The 24141-nt window shown below is 41.3% G+C and overlaps 1 long non-coding RNA gene across 1 annotated transcript; it reads left to right on the forward strand.

Moving 5' to 3' along the window:
- The first annotated feature begins 535 nt into the window (after window positions 1-535).
- Window positions 536-22159, forward strand: LOC310681029. The gene is made up of 4 exons (XR_014513068.1): window positions 536-654; window positions 4618-4712; window positions 21196-21294; window positions 22118-22159. It is a non-coding gene; the product is annotated as an uncharacterized lncRNA (long non-coding RNA).
- Window positions 22160-24141: the final 1982 nt, after the last annotated feature.

Raw genomic sequence — 24141 nt, forward strand, 5'->3', positions numbered from 1 at the left:
TAGTATGATGTATCTATAATATTTTCACCAATATATTCATTTTTAGGCACTCTTCCCCTAATTCATTTTTGTAAACATTGTCTTGTTGGAGAAATACATTGCAAATTTGGATAAGTGTGGTTTTTGAAGGATAGCTGTAATTCCTAAAACTGTGATCTAAATCTATTTAAACATTGTGCTCCTGGTCTCATTGGCCTAAGCACAATATTCTCTCTTTTGCAAACACACAAGATAACTAGAATAAAAGCTATTTCCACATTTGTTTATATTTGGCACTACAATTCTTGGTTTTCTTGCATTCCAAGAACAAAGTATGGAATAGATATCTTAGATGAACCCCTAATGCAATATTTCATCCTATTGAGAATAATTCGTCCTTTAGAGAATACTCGACACTTGTGTCAATGGTATTTGGATATGTAGCATGCAAGTGTGACAAAGAAAGTAAAGGAAATAATTATTTATGCTGGATTCATAATTTTCCCCTAGGGAGTGACTTTGTTTTCAGATGTGATTTCAGCAAAGGCAAAAAAAAAAAAAAAAAAAAGTTTTCTGAAGCTTATGGAGACTCAAGAACTCAGACCAGATGGCAACAAAGATAGGGAAAGCTGTGGCACCCACTGTTTTCATATAAGGTGAAGGGACAAACAGAAGGTGGGCATCCTGAGCATAAAGTTTCTTGCAGAATTTCTAGGGAGATAATAAATTAGAGAGACAAGCTGGATCAAGGCCATCAAAGAGAATTTGAAAGCAGGCATGTGATATTTACTGTGGATCACAGAGTCTATGTCCTTGGCCAATTTAGGTGTGCTGTTGTGACTTTTTAATTAGGTAGGCACATAGTCTTTAAACATGTTGGATTAGCAGCTGGTGTAATACTGGTTGATTTATTTCGCTGACTGGTTATTATGAAACGTTAATGGTTATTTCAGTGCTTTAATTACTTATTGTTCTGAAGTGTTTTATACTTTACAAATACATAAAAATCGAAAAGGGGACTATATAAATAAACAGTGAACAATGTTGTGGAATAAAATGCCAAGGACTGGCAGGATAAAATGAATTTGGAACGAAAGTAAACTTTATTAAGAATGCCTGTAATGATTATCATTTCTAGACGGCATTATCATTGTGTAGAGGGCTCTGAATTTCCTCCTTGCTTATTCTCAAAATAAACCTATAAAGCAAATTAATTTCGGAGCTAATGTGTTGTCATATGAGGTCCAGCCCCACCATTAGGCAGAGTGAAGTGATTTTGGATGTCATGAAAAGGCAGCAAAACATTATTGTATTTTTACTCCCAGGAAGAAATGCTTGTAGAGTTTCCTGCCTCTCCTGCCAAAATAAGTACCCCAACTTTCAATACCATGCACCTTGACCAGGTGGGGGGGAAGTGTCTCTTCAGGGGGCAGAATTTGGGAAGCTTTGAGCGAGAAATCATATGAACCAGCTGCTAGACATAATATCTGCTAATATTTGAGAATCTAAAAGCAAATAAGCCCCCTTTTCAGACAATCAGACAGTCACAGCATTCTGCTGCCCAGCTTTGCTGGTGGTCTCCCCTGCTCTTAGGGTGGAGGGACAAAGCTCTGTGGAATGCCTTGAGGGGAAGCCCTTGCAGAGCCTCACAGCCTCCAGCCATCATGGCAGCAACAGTGAAGCATTTTACCTCAGGTGCCGAAACATATCAAGCAAACCCTGACTGTTCACCTACCCATGTTTAAGCTAACAGACCTCAGTGCCTAGTATTTGGCCCCTGTGTCTACTACATAGCTGTCAAGTGTCCCTTATTTGAAGGGACAGTCCCTTATTCCAGCGCCATGTCCCGCTGCTGTCCGTTATTGATGGATGTCCCTTAAATGTCCCTTAAATGATGTCCCTTAAATTTCAAAGGAAGCAGCTCCTCTCCCTCCCTCCCTGCCGGCGAGGGAGGAGGAAGGCTCCAACTGTGTTGCTTGGCTGTGTTGCTCACCCAATAAGAAGCCTAAGAACGACTGGGGGTGGAGCTTGCATGCCTTGTTTGTGGCTAGTTAATGCAAGCTGAGGGCGTTTTTGAATGCTAGACACCATTTTGTTGCACGTGCTGCTGCAAACTTTGCAGTGCAAAGCCAGGCTGGGGAGCTATCTTAAGTTGAGGCTGCATAGGCCTTGTGGTGCCTCAATACCACCGTGTGTGTGTGTGTGTGTGTGTGTGTACACGTATATGTATACAGTGGTGCCTCAGGTTAAGTACTTAATTCGTTCCGGAGGTCTGTACTTAACCTGAAACTGTTCTTAACCTGAAGCACCACTTTAGCTAATGGGGCCTCCTGCTGCCGCCACACCGCCGGAGCACGATTTCTGTTCTCATCCTGAAGCAAAGTTCTTAACCTGAAGCACTATTTCTGGGTTAGCAGAGTCTGTAACCTGAAGCATATGTAACCTAAGGTACCACTGTATGTATATGTATGTATATGTATATGTATATGTATATGTATATGTATATGTATATGTATATGTATATATGTATATGTATATGTATATGATGGCTTCCTAAATGCATGTTTGGATTGAAAATGGGTCACAGATTTGAAAAAGATTAACTGTTTTAGCAACACTCATAAATGGTAGTCTGTTCATCCCCCACACCACCCCAATATTATGAAACTTTATGAAATATATCACAGAAAACTTTTACGGTACTTCTTTTCAGCTTTCCCTTTATGTTTGGTATGCTTTGAGATGGGCGATTCTGTTTTTGCAGCAAGCAGCGAGTGCGATAATGGCTTTTGAAAGTTTTGCGCCTTTCTCCGTGCTGCTGCTTATGTTGGAGAATGTGCATTATGAATCGCTTCCACTTAGGTTTCAGCATTCCCATACGGTCGCCACTTTTTCAATTACCATTGATAAGTGCTTGAATCAACTTTATACTGCCCTCAGGTCCTGAATGCAAGAACAAAATTGCATTCATGTGGGTAGGTTATTATCTTAGGCACTAAATATAAAATGCCATGTGGTTCCAGAGAGGAAAGACCGGCAGCTTGTGGACTACAGCAGGAGAACCAGGCTGAAGTATAAGGCATCAGAACATGTGAGGCAACTTCCTATTTTGCAGACCTTGCATCTCTTAGAGAAGATCTTGATGCCTCTGTTCCCAGCACTGCACCACCACCATTCCATTTATTCTTAGGCCACATCAGCACCATATATATATAAAACACTACGATGCCACTTTAAATAGCCATTGCTTCCCCCAAGGAATTCTGGGAGCTGTTGTTTGTTAAGGGTGCTGAGATCTGCTGCCAGACTCATACCCCACACACAGTGCTGCAAGTTCTCTGGAAAAAGGGAATGGGTTGTTTAACCACTCTGAAAATTGTAGCTCTAGGATGGACATAGAGGTTTCCTAAGAACTTTCAGGACCCTTAATAAACTACAGCTGCCAGAATTCTTTTTGACTATTTAGAGTGTTATCATAGTCCTTTAAAATGCGTGGCATGGACACTTTGATCTTGAGTCAAAACTTCCCCACAACTATGACTCTTTCTGGGAGAAAATACTTTGGCAGTGACCACTTAATATTAGGCCTCTATTTCTATCTTGCTCCAGAGAAAGACTGTGGGGGAGGGGAGGTTCTGGGTTGTGAGAGAAATCTTTCGGTAGGTGACTGACCCATAACATGATGAGACTTTCTTTTCATTTCAATATGTGCATTGCAAAATTAACATTAAGTGATTTTTTAGATTCCCCCCCCCCATTAAAAAAAAACCACACACACACACACATACAAATTAAGAGATTTCCAGACAGTGTGTTCTATGGACTATGATTCTTCCAGCTTGTCTTCACATTCTCCTCAGGTACTCTTGGCTTTCTATACTTTTTTACTACATTAACTACATTAGTGTTTGACCTTATGTGATTCCACTTTTAGAAAGGGTATTTCATTGGGCAGGTTCTGGGTTATTGCTTCCTTATTGACATTCCTTTCCTGTTGTAGAGTACTCATAAAGGTTCAGATATTATTTCATAGGAATTCATTGGGTAGCAGAGCTCCGAATGAATTCTGGAGATAAATATGCATATTTGACTTTCACTGCAAGTTTCAAAAACATGCAAGTTCTTATATATACTGTTCCCCCCGCCCTCTTACTTTTATTGTATTTCATTTCCACTTTCTGCTTGAATTATTTCTGCAGTCTGAGACATGATTTACTGTTAGTGCGACTCAATATCAGTACAATGACTATTACGTTATTCTGGCTAATATTTTCTTACATAGACCCAATGCACCTAAGGGGATCGCGTAACTTTACATTCCAGTGATCTAATATGATTGAGGAATTCATGTTGTTATATTTACACAAGCCTCTGACAGGAATTAGTTATGACTAAAAAAGCATGTCAGTGTTATTGCAAGCAGAACATGATCCTAATGACCACATTATGATAATGAACATTGTAGCTAGAGTTGAGAGGACACATTTTAAAGCAAAGCTGTTCCCACTTTTGTTTTCTGGCAGTCCTTTTGTAGCAGATAAGCATACATTTAATATAAGGGAATACTTTTCTGTAAATGCCATGTCAAGTTAAATAATGGCTTGGTAAAACAGCCTTTCCCAAACTTGTACCTTTCAGAAGTTGTTGCATTCCAACTATCATCTTCCTCAACCATTGGCCATGCTGACAGGGGGTGATGGGAGTTGTCATCCAAATTTTTTGAAGAGCACCAGGTGAGAGGAAGTCTATATTAAAATAAATTCTATCTGAAAAATCTGAAAAGCAAATAGAGGTAAGTGTGGGAGAGAAATGTGTTATGTCACCTAATTTCACAAAGAATTTCAAGACAGTGAGAAGGAATGTCAGAGAAAAATGATTAGAGACCACACACACACACACACACACTAATATAATGACATTATATGTAAGATAATCAACCTGAGGTTAGAACATTCCTTTCCACAGTAAAACTCTTATGGGAGAAATGGTAAACTTGAAGAATCCCCTAAAAACTGCCAACCATCCATTTCATCAAGACCAGGGTTTCCTTCTCTCTTGTTGTGTTCCTAGAGGCTCAGCACCACACGAACTACATGTAACCTTCACAAAGGTTGATGAAAAAGCCCACTCTTTCCCTTATCTACAGACTATAAATGAGTTTGGGGCTATTGTGAAACTATACAACCTTGGCTCCTCTGACTTCCGTTATGAAAACCTTTGTTATTAGATCTTGAGGTCACTGGTTCAATTCCAGCTTTGCTGCTAGGGTGACATTTCTACTTGAAATCATTCTGTCTCCTTTCCTTTATAATATTCACTCTGCACTGTCCGGTAATCTACATATAGTGCACTGTATTGCAGTACCTACATTTATACAACTGGGCTTGATTTCCTGTGGACTTTACTACCACAGTTTCCATCCTGAGGGTGATATTGGCATACAGAGAAGCAGATTTCTGAGCACTCTGTGTGGGAAGTGATGTATAGTTGTACAGCTTTCCTCCTTCCTAAAGTTGCCTTATTCATTGTCTGCTGCAGGCTGCCTCTCCACAGCACTCTCACCAACTTCTTGTTGTGAGTTGCTGTGTCCGGCTGATATGAAGTTAACTTACAGCAGGAGTGGGGAAGCTCAGGCTCTGGGGCTGAATGCAGCCAGAGGCGGAGCTAGCCACATGGCCTGTGTGCACGGGGGCGGGGCTAACCACACGGAGGCGGGGCGAGTGTCCCAGGGGAGCACCACCTGCGGTAAGCGGCGAGCGACCCAGGGGGGCGCCGCCCACAGCGAGCGGGCCGGGGGGGGGCACTGAAGCACTGTCACACACCCCTTAGGGTTGACACCCAGGGTGGACGGCACCCACTGCTCAGTCTCTGGGGCTGAATGCAGTGCTCTAGGGTTTTTCAGTTTGGGGAAAAAGCATCTCACACTCACACAATCTGCCCAGCAGGAAAATAGTCAACTCTACGACAATTTGTATGATACATTATGCAGTCCTCTATGCAGCTGCTGGCTTTCTAGATTCATAATTGTTTTTGCATTTATGTTTTACAATAAAATCCTGTGCTATGTGATTAGGTGAGATTTATTTTTATCAGGGCAATGTTTGTGTGTGCGAGAGTGTCTTTATCTCCCTAGCTTCATCACTGTGTTGCTGGGTTGCAGAGATGTTTTCCCTTGATATTTTGTTGTGGGGCTGTGACATTTCATGTTTGCAGAGCCATTTCAATTTAAAAGATCAAAATGCACTGATCAAGTAATATTTAGCAGCGACGGCAATACACTGGGTACATAAAGAACAACTGGCTCACCTTAGGCGTGTTGAAGGCATGAAACAATTTCCACCTACAGCCCATGAAACAACTTACTGTGTTGGGCCACCTGAACACCTCACCTTCCCTAATGGTCAATTTCTGCTCTAATGAGGCTTCCAAAGGGGCTTAATGGGATTATTTAAAGAACTCACCTAGGTAAAAAACAAGGTGCTGAAAGAAATAAAATCTAATCTTCAGGACTGAAACTAGAAATGGGAAATCAATTAATTTCCTTGAGATGAGTCAATGGAACATATTACAGGATTTATGTCTACCAAAGTAAAGAGTTTACACTTCCTTACCCCAAATTAGTTTTTCTCACGTTATACATGTGAGTGCAAGTATCCCTGTTTAGTGTTTGGATATGAGGCCAAATCTTTTTCACTCTTCAGATGTCATTGTAGATCCATGTTTCTGCAGCCATTTTTAAGCTGCTTATGTAGACATCTGAGCATGCCTTATACAGAGTCAGAACAGTGGTCCATCTTGCTCTTTATCATCTGCTTTGATTGGCAGCATCTCTTTTGGGCAGGGGGAACCAACAGGATACCATCCAGATGTTGCTGAACTGCAGCTCTAATCATCCTTGACTTACAGCTATGCTGACTGAGGCTAATGGGAGTTGCAGTCAAACAACATCTGAAGGACACCACTTTGTCAACCTTCACTCTTGAGACTCTGGCAGTTTCCCTCCTTCCCCCAGATCTACCAGGAGGTGCCAAAATAAAAGCATTGCCATATTGAAAATATATATCGTACACACAGAGATGCACCAATTAGCTCTCTATACATGAGATGCATTATAATTGTTAACAGTTCTTTGGCCTTTCTGAAGTCATTTCTGGGCTTGAAGAGACAGTTTAATAATGTGGTTTCATGAGATAAGTAGCTGAGCAAGTACACATGATTTAAAAATCTTCTTATCCAACGATTTTCAATGACAAAAAAGCAAAGCAATGGTGTGTGTGTGTTCATTTCACAAATGCCAGATGTCTATGTTACTTTGAAGTAACTCTAAAGAGTATTCACAAGGTATCTCAATTCAATTATACAAAATAGTCCTCCTAACCCATCAAGTATCTGGTAATGGAGAAGTAGAGGGGATTTTTACCAATTTTCCCATTGCCCCCACACCTTGCATCACTTTGCTGAGTATCTGTTATGGAGCACTGGAGGACCCTCCAGAATAGATTTTCAGAGAGCTCAGTGAGCTTCAGGGAGGAGAGGGAATCAGCAAAAATGGGCCCTTTTCTTTGGTTCTGCACACATCCTGTTGAATCAAACATCCTTGCACAATGGCACCAACTGATACAACCCAATGGTGACTATAGACTACAGAACAAAAATATCAAGGCCCAAGATCATGGCTAAATGTGAGAGAATATCCTTAAACTCAAATAGAAAGTTTGGGAAGAACATCAACCTTCTAGTCATGTTTCAGATACAAAAGAGAAATTAAACAAGCTAACTTAGAATGAAATCCTACCATCTTATGTGAGTTTTAGTTCACATCCCAAAGCATGGTTGAAATCTCTATACAAGGCAGTTACTGTGGAAGCATTCAGATATTGTTTTCATATTTATTTTAAATTTATTTACTTGTTTCTGTCCTATCCCAACCTTCTAGGATATATGTACTACTCAGGCTGGCTTATAACACTTTCAAATCACAGTATCATCTAAAATAAAAATAAAAATAAAATAAAAAACCAACCACCCCCAACTTTGACTTACTAAAAAAAGCTACACAACTTTGGCTTCCTAAAAAAAAGCTCCACAACTTTGGGTAGATCACTGCCAGTTTTTCTATACTGTGAGTAGATCACAGTCTACTGGGAGTTGGATGTCCCTGATCTAAAACAATTCCTTCAGTAAATAATACAACAGATGTGAAAGCCATCCATTCTCCTGAGCAATGTAGATGTGAGTTGGAAATGTTCAAGTACTGGAGATAATGGAATTTTTACTTCATTGATGTTGCAGTTCAAACAATGCAATAGAATGCAGTACATCTGAACTGGCCTTGGGGAAACTCAAAGTATTGTCTCCCGATTAATGTACAAGTATAACATAGGGTGTTATTGCTAACTGCCCAGGGTACTCTCAGGGAAGAAGAGTGGGGAATGGATTTAATGAGCAAGCAAATAATGTTTCCATGGTAGAAATCAAAGGTTTATCATAGACTTCCTAAATCCCATTGTAGGCATATAACTGGAACACATGTTGGTAAACGGATGGAGGTTTTGTGTCCTCAAATTGGAGAAAAGGAGCACTCAGCAGGAGGGCTAAGATAATCAGGCCTCCTTGGAAAAAAAACAAGTCCTCAGAAAATCCAAGTGAATTAATTTTACCTGCTAATTCTAGAATAGATTGCTACATTATAGGGACTGAAGGAGAACGGATGGAATTTTGGGTATAAGATTATGTCATTAATTTACCCTTGCTAAACATAACTGAGATAAATTTTGTATGCCCATGCAGCCTTTGAGGGAACTGGACCATCAGTAGTCTAGGGGGTGGGATCGTCCAGGATATCCTCAGTCTCACGAAGTGCCACCATCAGAAATTATGGGTAAATGGTGTACAGAGAAGGCATTGTGTCTCAACTGATTGCCTGTTCGCTACTTCTTTAAGAAAAATTCTAGCTGGTCCAAGCCTAAAGTCTATTTATCCACCCTTCCTCTTGAGTGTAAAGGCAATCAGTTTTAATTTGCTAGTGTCTGGTCCAGCTTTTCAGATTGGCCTACCTCCCTGAAAGCCTATCCCAGTTTTCTGGGACCTTCTTGCAGACGCTGCTCCTATTCCCTTCTGCTGAAAAGCGAGCACTGAATCTAGAAGCATTCCAACTACTACATACAAGTAGCACAGATACAAGTTCTACCTTAAGTACACAATTTTGTATTACCAGATCTGTAGCAGTGCAGTCTTGCACCTTTCCAAATGTAGAGAGGAATCCAGGTATGAGTAGGTAAAACTATGAAGCCAACTTAATTTCCATGGGTGTCTTGGCAAGATGCAAGCAAGATAGAATATTCACAGTTAGTTAGTTAGTTAGATAGATAGATGATAGATAGATAGATGATAGATAGATAGATAGATGATAGATAGATAGATAGATAGATAGATGATAGATAAATAGATAGAGATAGATAGATAGATAGATAGATAGATGATAGATAGATGATAGATAGATAGATAGATAGATGATAGATAGATAGATAGATAGATAGATAGATAGATAGATGATAGATAGATGCTAGATAGATAGACACACACATATCTATCACTGGTAATCCATCACAGAACAATCCTGAAGTATTAGAGAAGAAAGACAAATTTGGGAAATAATGAAGAGGATGAGTGAGCTAATCACAGAGGAACCCAAACTTTCTGCCATACTCTGGAAATGTATTTGTTTGTTTGTTTGCCAGGTATTGAGGTCAAGTTTAAAGATGACCTTTTGCATCTTTGCACTCCAGATTGAGGTGAATGTTCTCTGATAGATGCTTGAAACAATTACAGTGAGTTTGGGGAATTTTTGCAAAGCACTGGGAAAAGCAGTTCATGCCTTTAGGGCCTCATCTCCAATAGAGATAGGAAGGAGAAATAAACTTGAACATATGGAATAGATAAAGGAAAAGAATAGAGAACAAAAGCAATTGTATCAGCAAGTGTCTTGCTTTTTGTTGTGCTCTTTTTAGCCTTTTGTCCAAACCAAAGTTACTGTTAATTTCCATATTTGCTACTTGTATGAACTAAGAAAAGCTACATTTAACTTAGATCCATGTAACAGAGACAGCAGATGTAACTATTGCACTGAGTGTTTAAGGCTGTAGAACTCTTCTCATACTTTGGGGGCCTTGGAGCACAGGTATTGTGGTGTTGACTAGGTACACTTGCTTTTCCATTTGCTTTCTGATGCCTCTTATAAAAGAGGGACAATTCCAAAAAATTCTCCATCAATTTTCCCCCTTGGAATTCCAAATTACCTAAGCAAATGCCTTCATGTATTTTTCATGGGGGAATGGGCACATATGTGCCAGTGGCATTCCCAAAATTGTCTGCATGCTTAGCCAGTGGCGGAGCAAGCTGATTGGGTGCCTGGGGTGGTGCATGTGACCTATGCCCAGGGGCAAGGCCAGCCGTCAGCGGGGTGGGGCGGGGCAAGCCGGGGCAGGACGCTCTGTGGGGCCTCCAAGGAGTCTACCTGCCTCCTCCCACTCAGCCACCCTACAGCTGAGGGGAAAGTGGTGGGCAGACCATTTGGGGCAGCACAGAGCCTGCTGGTGCCCAAGCCACCACTTCACTCCCAGGAGAGACGGGTGGCTCGAGTGTGCTGCAGGCCCCGTTGTGAGTGCTGCCCGGCATTTTGTCACACACACCCTTGGGGGTGACACCCGGGGTGGCCCACCCCCACCACACCCCCTTCTTCTGCCCCTGTGCTCAGCTTGCCTCCAGGGTCCTGCACTGAGCAGCAACTTCTGAGGAGAGATGGTTGTAACTGCCATTGGGTTCTTTGTGAACAGGAGCCCTGATAAGTCAAAAGTGCTTGATTGCGGGGAGGCTTCCAAGTGTGCTTTGATGTTCCCTTCAGACCTTCATGCTCACCATGGAAGGCTTGGTAGGGTTGTGCAGTGATGGGCACATTGGAAGTGGGTGTGGCATGCATACACTCACCGCCCCCTTCATAATCTATGCCCACAGGTGCCGAAAGTCTGCTTTGAGGAATAAACTTAGAGTATGTAGTAGTGCAAAAGTAAGATCTGATTACAAAACCATCCATTTCTACTCATCATGGTTATGAAGAATACAGTGTAAGTATGAAAGACATCTCTCCTAAATGACCACTATTTTTTAGAATTATCTTGCCTGAACATTACATTCTAAAAGGTCCCCAAGAGCTTCTTCAATATGTTGAAACAATTGAGTTGGTGAATAGGTTCCATTATACAGTGGTACCTCGGGTTAAGAACTTAATTTGTTCTGGAGGTCCGTTCTTAACCTGAAACTGTTCTTAACCTGAGGTACCACTTTAGCTAATGGGGCCTCCTGCTGCTGCTGCGCCGCCGGAGCACAATTTCTGTTCTCATCCTGAAGCAAACTTCTTAACCCAAGGTACTATTTCTGGGTTAGCAGAGTCTGTAACCTGAAGTGTCTGTAACCTGAAGCGTCTGTAACTCAAGGTACCACTGTATACCATAAGACTGAAACTTTGCAAAGAACATGAACAGGCAGTGTACTATTTAATTCTCTGGCACATTTTCTGGTGGATCCTCCTGCAGGTGCCTTAGAAATCTAGAGTCTGGGTCATGATAACAGAAACAAACACTTGCTGGTAGCTGTTGGAGAATTAGAGGTGGCAAACTCTTCGAGAAAGCAAAGGTCAAAGTGGTATCAGGAAGGAAGAGGGAAAGGAACAGAACTATAAATTAGAGCAAAAGTCAGGAAGCAAAATAAAAGAGAATATTGAAGTAACAAAGGTAGCAATTCCAGGGGGGTAGGAGACATGGAATGGTATTAAAACAGGATACATTTTAAAAGGAAAATGTGTAAGGCAGAGAGAGAAAATCAATCTGGCCAGATACAGCCCCTCTTGTCAGTCAGAGACAGGAAGTATGGTCCCCCCCCCCAAAAAAAAGCCAATTTGGACAGCAGAAAGAGATAGGGAAGCTCAATGTACCTGACCAAAGATAAGGAAACTTGAAGAACTGAAAATTTTAAAAAGCCACAAGAAGAGGAATGAGGAAGACTAGTTTCAAATGTTGTTGTTTTTTAAAACTAGCTTTGTCATCACCAAATCTCCTAGTCTGCATGCTAATAACTGGGGATTATAGTAGATTATGGCTTCAATCCTCAAGCCTATGATGGTAGCAACATACTCCTCAAGGGGTATATGAAGTGTTAGGGGAGGGGTATTACCTCTGGTGGTGGACACATTGTGCTCCTTCTGTGGTAGTTTGTCCAAATTTGGTCCTCACCCAGCACTTGGTGTGGAAATGTGGGAAACTGAAGTTAGGACTGGAAAAATGAGAACCTGAGATGAATAACGATTTACACATTCAGTCACCCCCTCTCTCCAACTCCCATCAGCCCCAACCATCATGGCTAATGGTCAGGAATGATGGGAGTCATAGGACAACTATGAAAGAGAGCCTGCGGAGCCACGGGTTCCCCATTCCTGTCTCGGAGTTGACTCCTTTACTCTAATGCAAGATCTAAATGGAACCTTTCATGCCAAGGAATATTATGATCACAGAACCTGTTGTTTTCACATTGTATGCTACTAATCCAGCCCTGAGATTGTATCTACTCCTTTTAGTCCATTAACACTCTCTGTGTTAGTGCTGTGTTCCAATTAAATGGAACTTTTGAAGGAGACCGAATCGCCGTTTTAAGCCAATCCCCAAAATCATAAGTTTTCATGCATATCCATGGATGCCACAGAATCTTTCATAGATGCTATTTGTCAAGTATTTTAATTGTCATTCCAGGAGAGACTGCTGCAAGTCAGTGCACCAAGGGTGCAGGATTAACCCGCAGCAGTTGTATCATTAATGTGTCAGCCTCATAATAGGGGACAAGAGGCAACCTTTCTTTTTCTAACTGGGAAAGAAAACCTCATTATTTCTTTCTCGGTGTTACCCACTTATTTCAGCGTTTTTGTTTGAAGCCATGCTCCCACAGTTCATGCAGCCATAATTGTTGCAGAAGAAGATCATCATTTTCAGACAACTGGATTCATTAGAAGGCAGCATGCCATCATTTCATCTTTAGATTGACAAGTGGGAAGAGCCTTTTTGGAATGTAGGGTAGAACATTATTCTTTCATTCAATGAAAGTGGGAGGAAAGATTGTGCCCTGGCAAAGCTATAGTGAAGCAGTCATGTGATATGGCTCCGAGTGCTGTAAATTGCTGTTGTACATTGGGTATGTGGGCACTGCCCTGACTCAATGCCTGAACTGTTATACCTAAAATGCAATTAATATTTTATTGAGACAACACAAGCCATATACCAGGGTTTGGACAAAACCTAAGTCAAACCATGGTTTAGCTCACAGCAGCACAGCAGCAACATGAGCAGAGCAGGAACAAAATATTCACGAGCTTCTCTCCATGAGTTGCCCCTTTGCCCCAAAGCATGGTTTAGCATTATGTGTGAACCGGGGCAATGTATCTTTTCATGTAAGCAGAATATGAAGATTGACTATACTGATGACAGTGATGCAATTTGGAACACTCTTTTATGTTGCACAGAGGAAGCATCATTAGCAGACTTACTGATAGTTATCATTTAATGGGGATGGGCAAGTGAACACAATTCATGGTATAACTGATCAATTAAAAAATAATAGATTTAAAACACTATCTAAACGTCAACAAAATAAGCAGTCGTGATGCCCTTATGACACTTTATCAAGAGGTCACTGTTTCGTTCCCCTCTAAGGAGCTCCAAGCCTTCTCTGAGAGATGTGGCTATCTATGATTCATTTAGAGGTAAGACACTACCAGAAGATAGCAGTAGAGATGCCCATCATATAATATGGAAGGCATATGACAAATACTCTTAGCTAAAAAACCATTTTGCCTTAGATAAATGTGGCCAGAAAACAAAGTGCTCTTAGAAAAAGCTAGCAAGTCCTTTAAACCTAGAACAAGGCTATCACAGGTATTACTCGTGTTCATGATCCTTTCAACTGTACATCCAATTAACCTTTATTTACTGAGGGAATGATGACATTCTGATTTGATTGGCAGCGCAGGCACTGGCGCCAGTGAGTGGAGTTCAGAAAACTCTGCTGGAAAATCATGGTTTATTAATACATCATTAAGTACTTTAAATGGATTCCAATGGTGTATGTCTAAGGAAGGAGATAATTCAGCATTTGTTAGTTACTGACAGACTTACAGGATTGAAAGTTATATCACAAGCCTTAATATGTTAAAGTTCCTAATGTGCCAGCAATTGAATTACAGTATCATTTAGTAGCCTGTATGTCATCTGCCTCTTTACCAGTAAGAACGATAAATGTTAATGATGCCACTGTTTTATACAGCCCTGAGAACACTGCAGTACAGTAATACAATCTAGACACATTTCAACATGGATAAAATGGGAATTCAATTTATTTGTGATGTGTTTATGATGAGCACTGAGTCCATTAAACCTCCTTTAGTGGAATGACATCATTTAGGGAAGAGCATAATTTCCATTACTATATACTCCTAAGAAGTATATAGCAATCTCAAAGAAGTATCTTGGTATGATATCTATACATCTGTTCAGGCTTTTTTCAAGGTGTACAACTATACCTGCACTCCACCCGGCATAAAAGATGCTGAAGGTTGAGCTCAAGCTTGGAAAATGCAGCCAGCCTTTCTGACCAGAGTTATGGTATTAAGAGCAAAAACTTTCTTTTTGTCAGGGGAAAACCGCAACCATTCATTCACCAAACTCGCTTTTCCGTTTAGCCTCTGGATTTCTGCCCAAGGTTTACTTAGTTTAAAATGTGTGTAGCCTTGCCCATCTGTTTTGAAGAATGGCCATTATACATTAATAGCAGCAGCTAAAGAGTTCACTTCAGAACTCCAGTCTCTCATGTAACTAACGCAAGGTGCTGAACGTGCTCCACTGTTATGACATTGCTTATTGCAGCTTATCCTTTGAATCAGGGATTCCAAATGATAGCAGTTCCCCAAACTTTTTGTAGTTGGTTTGGAATTCATCTCACATTGCACAGATGATCTGAATCTCTCCATTCAGTTTTGTGTGATGACAAAGGTACTGGAAATCTCCTACCCATTGGCAGTACTTCTGTTGTTGCTGTCATTTACCACACTTGTCCTTCAAGGAACACAAGGCAGCATACAAAGTTCCCAACCCTGTTTTATCATGACAACAAAGTCATGAAGTAGGGTAGCTGAGAGATAATGACTGGCCCAAGGTCACCAACTAAACTTCATGACGGAGTAGTGATTTGAACCCGGGTCTCCCCTCAGGCCTTTCTACAATAGGCTCCACCTCTCCATCCAAATAAGCAAGATGAATTATTACAGCCCAGGGACACATTGACCTCCATACTCAAAAGAAAACTCATGAGATAGAACTGGAATGAATGCTATGTTTATTAAAATGCAACAGGTTGGCAAGAGGCAAATAGGAAGAAGCACGGGGAGGAGCAGCTTTCTATAACCATCTCTCTTCTTCTCTATTGGCTGTCAGGCCATCACATGTCCTTCCCCCACATCCACTCCCTTCAGGGAGGATGGACGAGGGCAAACACGCCCTGGCTTTATTTTGCAGGAATTACTTTCAGCCCAGGTCAAAGCATTTGAAAAGGTCACAGAGCAAGGTCAGCAAGGGGCATAACCTGGACAGAGTGGTATGGCCAGAGAAGGGGTCATGGCTTAAGGGGCCAGACAGAGAGGCATGGAGAGCAGCAGCGGAGCAAGCCTAGGGTGATGCACGTGCCCTGCACCACGGGGCCTCCGAGGAGTCTGCCTTCTTCCTCCCACTCAGCCGCCCTACAGCTGAGGGTGAGGCAGCAGGCAGACTGTTTGGGGCAGCGCAGAGCCCGGGGCTGCCCCAGCCATTGTGTCACTCCTAGGAGAGATACATGGCTCGGGTGTGCTGCAGGCCCCGTGGTGAGTGCAACCCAACATTTTGTCACCCTCCTCAGTGGGGATACCAGGCGCAGACCACCCCCACTGCACCCCCCTTCCTCTGCCCCTGATGGAGAGCAGTCTTTGACCACTTGGCCTGAGGGCCCTTACCCATGAACTTGATGGTAAACATGTCTCTTTGGCTCCAGAAATGCAAAAAACACAGTGGTCAAATGATGCTTGAACAGGAAGCAAATTCTAGAGCATGCCTTACGTTTGCTAGGGTTTGGTTAATGATAATCATATTACTTCTAAGATGAGGTACTTTCCCATCTCTTTTGATTCTCTGATCATGTTTTTCAGAGTATCTCGTGTTTTCAGGCACTTTTTCCGCAGAAAAAGTCGCCACCTGTTTAAAAGGCAGCTGTTAGCACTTTCTAAAAAATCAGTCCCTTTTAACAGTTCTCGCACCCAGCACTCAATATCCAATCCAAAAGCCAGTCACTTTTGAAAAATCCTGGCTTTTGCGGCTGACCTAAATACAACTCTTATCTGGATAATGCATAAAAGACATATGTTCGAACTGGAGAAAGTGCACTGAATTGCTTTTCAAGGGCATGCTGCGGTTTACAATTAGCAGCGAAGTACATCTGTCTGTATGAAGTGATTTATTTTTCAATTTTTATATGCTGCAATAAGTCTACACAGCACGCTAACTATCCACTTTGCCATTACTGTCTACCACCCTTTTAAAGGGAATGCATGGGAATTGCATTCTGGGATGTGTTTCATTTAGTGCTGCTGGTATGAGCAGCAAAAGCAAAACTTTAGGTGATTTGTAATATATCAAAGACAATCTGATATTTTTAATGTTGCATTTCTTTAGCATAATTCTGTTTCCACCTGCAAGAACAGATGGGCAAAATAAAAACAAATAGTTGTTCTGAATGCTGAATCAGGGAGGGGTGACAGAAGTCTGGTCATCAGCTAGATATTCCCAAGGGGGGTGAACTAGATTGCTTCTGGGGTGTCTCCCAGCCCTATAATTCCATTTCCTGAATGCTGCTTTCAGTCATTCTTCCTCTACCATCATGTGTTTCAATGGGACAGAAATGTGTGATTCTAAGGATTGGCACATTCTTAAAGGTATCTCCATTTTCTTTCACCACAACCTTGTGGTTTAATATTTCATGTTACTGCATTAATGACACCAATTTTATTATAGAGTAAGAATTGTGTTCTTACAGTGGCTCCATCCTCTTGGAAGCAGTGAAGACCAAATTGTGGAGAATATTGTTCATCTCTAAGTCTAAATTCTAAATTTCTAAATTCCACATTACTTCACCTATAACATTACGAAGCCAGGGCTCTGCATTTTTCCAATACTAGTACCAATCATGTTCAAGCAACATATCTCTGAATTTAAAAACTCCATTGTTCAAATGCTACTAGGAACTTCCACCACGTTCCTGTATGTATATGAATATGAAAGGAACATTTCGTTCAAAGATTACCATAATAAAGGACAAAAGTGGTAAGGACCTAACAGAAGCAGAAGACATCAAGAAGAGGTGGCAATTATACACAGAGGAATTATACCAGAAAGATATGGATGTCTCGTACACCCCAGGTAGTGTGGTTGCTGACCTTGAGCCAGACATCCTGGAGAGTGAAGTCAAATGGGCCTTAGAAAGCATTGCAAATAACAAGGCCAGTGGAAGTGATGGTATTCCAGCTGAACTATTTAAAATTTTAAAAGATGATGCTGTTAAGGTGCTACACTCAATATGCCAGCAAGTTTGGAAAACTCAGCAGTGGCCAGAAGATTGGAGAAGGTCAGTCTACATCCCAATCCCAAAGAAGGGCAGTGCTAAAGAATGCTCCAACTACCGCACAATTGCACTCATTTCACACGCTAGCAAGGTTATGCTTAAAATTCTTCAAGGAAGGCTCAAGCAGTATGTGGACCGAGAACTCCCAGAAGTGCAAGCTGGATTTAGAAGAGGCAGGGGAACCAGAGACCAAATTGCAAACATGCGCTGGATTATGGAGAAAGCTAGAGAGTTCCAGAAAGACATCTACTTCTGCTTCATTGACTATGCAAAAGCCTTTGACTGTGTCGATCACAGCAAACTATGGCAAGTTCTTAAAGAAATGGGAGTGCCTGATCACCTCATCTGTCTCCTGAGAAATCTCTATGTGGGACAAGAAGCTACAGTTAGAACTGGATATGGAACAACTGATTGGTTCAAAATTGGGAAAGGAGTACGGCAAGGCTGTATATTGTCTCCCTGCTTATTTAACTTATATGCAGAATTCATCATGTGAAAGGCTGGGCTGGATGAATCCCTAGCCGGAATTAAGATTGCTGGAAGAAATATCAACAACCTCAGATATGCAGATGACACAACCTTGATGGCAGAAAGTGAGGAGGAATTAAAAAACCTTTTATTGAGGGTGAAAGAGGAGAGCACAAAATATGGTCTGAAGCTCAACATCAAAAAAACGAAGATCATGGCCACTGGTCCCATCACCTCCTGGCAAATAGAAGGGGAGGAAATGGAAGCAGTGAGAGATTTTACTTTCTTGGGTTCCATGATCACTGCAGATGGTGACAGCAGCCACGAAATTAAGAGACGCCTGCTTCTTGGGAGGAAAGCAATGGCAAACCTAGATAGCATTCTAAAAAGTAGAGACATCACCTTGCCAACAAAGGTCCGTATAGTAAAAGCTATGGTTTTCCCAGTAGTGATGTATGGAAGTGAGAGCTGGACCATAAAGAAGGCTGATCGCCGAAGAATTGACGCTTTTGAATTATGGTGCTGGAGGAGACTCTTGAGAGTCCCATGGACTGCAAGAAGGTCAAACGCATCCATTCTTAAGGAAATCAGCCCTGAGTGCTCACTGGAAGGACAGATCGTGAAGCTGAGGCTCCAATACTTTGGGCACCTCATGAGAAGAGAAGACTCACTGGAAAAGACCCTGATGTTGGGAAAGATGGAGGGCACAAGGAGAAGGGGACGACAGAGGACGAGATGGTTAGACAGTGTTCTCGAAGCTACAAACATGAATCTGACCAAACTGCGGGTGGCAGTGGAAGACAGAAGTGCCTGGCGTGCTCTGGTCCATGGGGTCACGAAGAGTCGGACATGACTGAACGACTAAACAACAACAATGTTAAACCTATCTCAAGGGTATGAGTGAAGCTATATGTAGAAGCAGTGGGATGGGGGGTTGGTGAGTTTCTGATTATCTGACAAAATCAGATTAATCTTACAGCGTCTTGCAATTAGTCAGAGACTATGGGAAACTTTGCCTTGACCATTCTACCAAACTGTTGCTTTCAAAGAGGAAAGACCCCATTGTGCTATGCTCCTGAGCCTTTTTTCATGGATTCCAAGGGAAATAGTAAACTCCCCTTGGATCTCCCAGCAGTAGTTTACATCAGCTTTCTGTGTTTGCATTGATAATTCTAAGCTTTTGTATAGCTTGTATGGTTCATTTGGACCCCAAAGTTCTCAGCCAACATAAGCATAAAAGAGAGGGCAGCCCAAGCCACTGAGGGCTTTGCAGGTCACTCCAAACCAGCTCTTCAAATAATTCTTGGAAAGACAACACTGTGCTAGAGCGCAGGGTATTCTGCACCAGCAGCAGTTTTCAAACCACCCTCAAGGCAGAACCAGACAGAATGCAATGCAGTGACCCAGCCTGAAGGTTATGAAAGCTTTAATGATGGCACTGGATCTGAATCATGGCAATGGTGTTCCCTGCCTCGCTGAAAATATAAGCTCATGAAGGATCCAATACTTATCAGCTACAAGCACTTCTTTCTCAAAAACAAACTGAGGAGTGAATTTGAAAAAGAAGAAGACAGCAGAGCAGTAACCCTGGCAAAAGAAAAAGAAAAGAAAAAAAGATACAGCTTTTAAGCTGCCATAGACTCTGGAGTCAGTGAATCGTTTGACAAGGAATGATATACATTGGCAAAGGGAGCGGAATGGAAACTACAGTATCGCAGAGTGCAGGCATAGATCAGCAAGAACACTGCAGGCTATGTCATCTCTCTCGTAGTTCTATTGCACCTCTCTTCCTTCTCTGCAGTGCCAAAGTCTACAGATAAAATGTCTTTTATGGAGTGGGATCTGCATAAATTCACAGGCAGGAGAAAATCTCTCCTGAAGCTGCACAAGCAAGCCGAGTGACACCTGCAATGACAAGGCTACTGCTGTAGACTAACAGACCCAAAACACACATTTGATCACATATAATTGGATGGATGGGTGGATGGATGCAAGAAGCAGCCGGAAAGCAGGAAGACTTGTCGGATCAGAAAAGGGCCAGGTGTGTGCTACTACTTGATGCACCTGTTCCATCCCAAATAGGGAATGTAATGAGTGATGGTAATTTGGGGGTTTGGTTATTGGTCACAGCAGTATCGGCTGTTTAGAAACGGAAGCAAATAAAAACATGTCAGTAGGATGCCCCTCTGATCTTATGCTCAGATGTATCAGCAAGAGACAGCTTCATAAGAACTGGGTGTAAATAGTAATCTGTAGCACATGAATACTTTTCCATGTTGGGAGTTAAGCAACAATGCTTGTAGTCAGTTACTTGAACCAGTGGAGACAGAAATGCAACCTATTCCCTCACCGATTCCTTCTTGGGTAACTAGCTTCTTGTCTTGCATTCTTTCTTCTTCCTTTAGTGTTTGCATTGAACCTTCCTTTGTTTGATTCTGTGATGGCACATGTAAGCTTGCACTCAGAATGGCTTTGCTTTCCAGGAGTAATAACCCTTAATGTTCTTTATTATTTCAACCAGCAGTCTATTACCAGACTATTTATTTCTGTTGTCTAACTGTCTGTCTACACTGAACTACAACACTCCTCCACTGGTAAAAATCAGTTGGGTATGTTCAACCTGGAGAAAAGATGGAGAGCAGGTGTAATAGTGATCTTCAGATACGTGAAGGGACGTCATACTTAAGTAGCAGTAAGCGTGTCTTCCTGCTGCTCCAAAGGGCAAGACTAGAACCAATGGGTGGAAATTACAGGAAAGCAGCAGTTAAACATTAGTAGAAAATTCCTCTCAATAAGAACTGCTTGACAGACTGCCTTGGGAAGTGGTAGAGTATTTCATTTCAGGTATTTAAGCAGAGGCAGATATTGAAGATATTGAAGATCTTATGTTAAGCGCAGGGTTTAATGAGATGACCAAGGTATATTTTCTATCTGGATAATTCTACCATTCTTTGGTTACAGTTGCAAATTTTCTGCATACTAAACATAATTGCATTGTTCCTCCAGCAATGTGGTCTGCTGATTCTTGGAAGGATTCCTATTCCACTGGCTGATATATTTCCATACATAAATAAAAGAAGTATGAAACTGGTCTACTTTGCAAAGGTAAGCTTCACATTCAGTGTTCTGCCTGCATTTGCTTCTGACCCTATCTACAACTAGCATATGACTCCTTGAAGGTTGCCCAAAAGGGATAATGGTCCCTCAGGCTGAAAAGGGTCCCTCATCCCTGAACACTATGGAGTTTTTACCACTGGATGTGATGGTGACCACCAACGTAGATGGCCTTATAAGGGAATAAGACAAATTGTGGACAACCAGCCCATCAATGAGTAGGAGTCCATTCTTCCAGGTCCTAGTCTGATCCCCATGCCAGCACACCACACTAACTGCCTTTCCTCTCTTGCAGGACATGCACAATTCACGTGTGCATTGAAAGCTACAAATTCTTATTACAATGTGCCATTATTATTTTTAAAAAATTTGGTGCTGGCAGTTCTGTCTTTGCCAGGTAATGAATTTGTGAATACAATTTGGCTCTTCAAGGAACAGCCAATGTACTTCACATCATCTTCCTCTTTCCTTCTTGATCTTTTAAAAAGACTTAACTCACATTAGGCACATTTCCTGCTGTAGCCCAGCTTTCCCAAATGCACTGATTTGCTCTTTGTCTTTTCGTTTTTATGTCATTCATTAGTGGTATGTCGAGATTTGTCTTTTGACTCTTGCATTCTTCATATTTAATGAGGCGCAAGGAATTTTGCAATAAAGACTCATCAAAGCTGTCATTTATCGATGTTACTTTGTTCGACGTTAGTAATAAATGCTCAAATTATTTCTGTATCATCTAGTGATAGCCCTCCTTCTTACTTAGGATCCTTTTCTTCTGCTACCCCATTTCGCATGTTTTCCTTTCTTCTTTTGCCAGATTATGATCTTCCCAAGTCAATTTGGTTAAAGTCTACAAGGGGAAGAAAGAATACTAGCAAACATTTTCCAAGGACATCAATATATGCAAATGAAAAGCTTGTGTAATGATGGGTGCTAGTCTGGACTCTTCACATGGTTTGTTTCTATGGACTATGGAACAGCTGGTATGCAATTAATATAAAATATACCTCTTGTGAACTATCTGTGACCCTGGTACAAGCTCCTGTCTTACATGTGATCTGTAAATAAGAGCTAACCTCCAGACCTTAATAGATGAGGAAAAGATCAGAGCACTGGACTAGTGTTTGCCTGGAAGACCTGATTACTGTTTATCAGCCTCCTGTAAGCAGCAACCAGACTCCAAACAGACAATGGAATCACCTTTAAGGTAAATTTATAGTTCAGAGATAAATATGTGGGCTTCCCTAAATTAGGGCTGTGGCAGAAATCCTGATTGACGTGTGTTCCAATTCAGCAGTAAACACTGGGACCAAAGAAAATCCTCTCCGACCTATCAGAAACCTAGAAATTGCAAGACAAACGGAAGTGTGGATGGCCCCTAAAATAGCATGCATATACTCTTATCTCTTTCATTTCCATGTAATAAACCAATCTTCTACTTCTTCCTAGGTTCAGATGTGTGGGTTCGGATGTCATAAGACTGGTTTCTTGAATGCTACTCTTAATACAAAAACATTGTGTCAGCATAGCCTAATTAGTAGAAAGAGGCTAGCAATGTAATTCAATACATGTCTTCTCAAAAGTAAGCCTCACTGGAAGTTACAGCTTAAGGTTGCAGTCTTAAGCATGACTTGTCAACTGTAAATTCCATGTAATTCCATGAAGCTTACTCCCAGGTAAGTGGGGCTGGGATTGCAGCCACAATCTCATAGGGCATTTTTTTTTTTTTTTTTTTTTTTTTACATTAAAGTTAGTCTCAACTAACTTTAGTTGGATAGAGGCCCGTGTGTGTGTGTTTGTGGCTAATATTTAATTCTTCTTTAACTTACAGCATTGGGTTACTCCTAATTTACATATTGGTTAATTAGAAGAGATAGGGAATTATATCTATTGAGCATGGTATGTGTGAGAGCAGAACAGAGTACATCTTCTTATCACAAACTTGGGTCTTGAGTTAATTTCCCACTTCCCAAAGTTCTCACTGCTTTTCCTGCATTAATTATAATTATGTCAATTTGTTATATGTACTCTATAATTAAAATAACTGCTTGCCTTTTATTTTTAGAACAGCTAAATGAGGAACTAAGGAGCTTTTGCACAAGTATTCAAATTATAAGTGCACTATTGATGTCTTAAAAAACAGAAAAGCTAAAACTAAATCAAGATGATTTGATATTGGAAAAAGACTTTTGGTGGATGTTAACATTGATTCTAGTATTATGGTTGATGCTAGCATTATAGCTATGCTGTACATTTATGATATGAACTTAGCATAAGCAAGTTTCATTCAGGTAATATCTACTAAAATGTCACAAATGGCTGGCAAATTTTGGACTTCACAGAAGTTTTCATCAGGCTGGTTTTCAAATGAAATACATGAAGGGGAGAGAAATGTCTAGGTAGATGTTGAAGCCACATTATGGTGCAATCCTAAGCATTTCTATTACTCAGAAGCAAGTCTTCTTGAATTCAGTGGGACTTACTCCTGAATAGGGACAGGATTGTAGTCTAAATTATCAGAGTCTTAAAATGGCATGTGGATTTAAAATTGGATTAGGTTAGTTATATCCTGGGTTTCTAAAACAAATAATGCCTGAGCCCTAGGGGGGGGGGGGGCTTTGCACTTTCAACCCTACATGAAATGCTCCCTCCCTACAAGTGTTCACACAGTACATCAGGATGTCAGGGGAGAAACACACAACACTGGGGGCTTGGGGAAGGGCTGGCATCACTTCCACACTTCCACATTCACTTCCTTGCTCCATCTTGTTGAAACATGTATGGGCAGAGACTCTGGGACATCTGCTGAGGCTTATTCAACACTCAACTTCCACCCATGCT

The sequence above is a fragment of the Podarcis tiliguerta genome (assembly GCF_965153285.1).
Source record: "Podarcis tiliguerta genome assembly, chromosome: 6".
Classification (NCBI taxonomy): domain Eukaryota; kingdom Metazoa; phylum Chordata; class Lepidosauria; order Squamata; family Lacertidae; genus Podarcis; species Podarcis tiliguerta.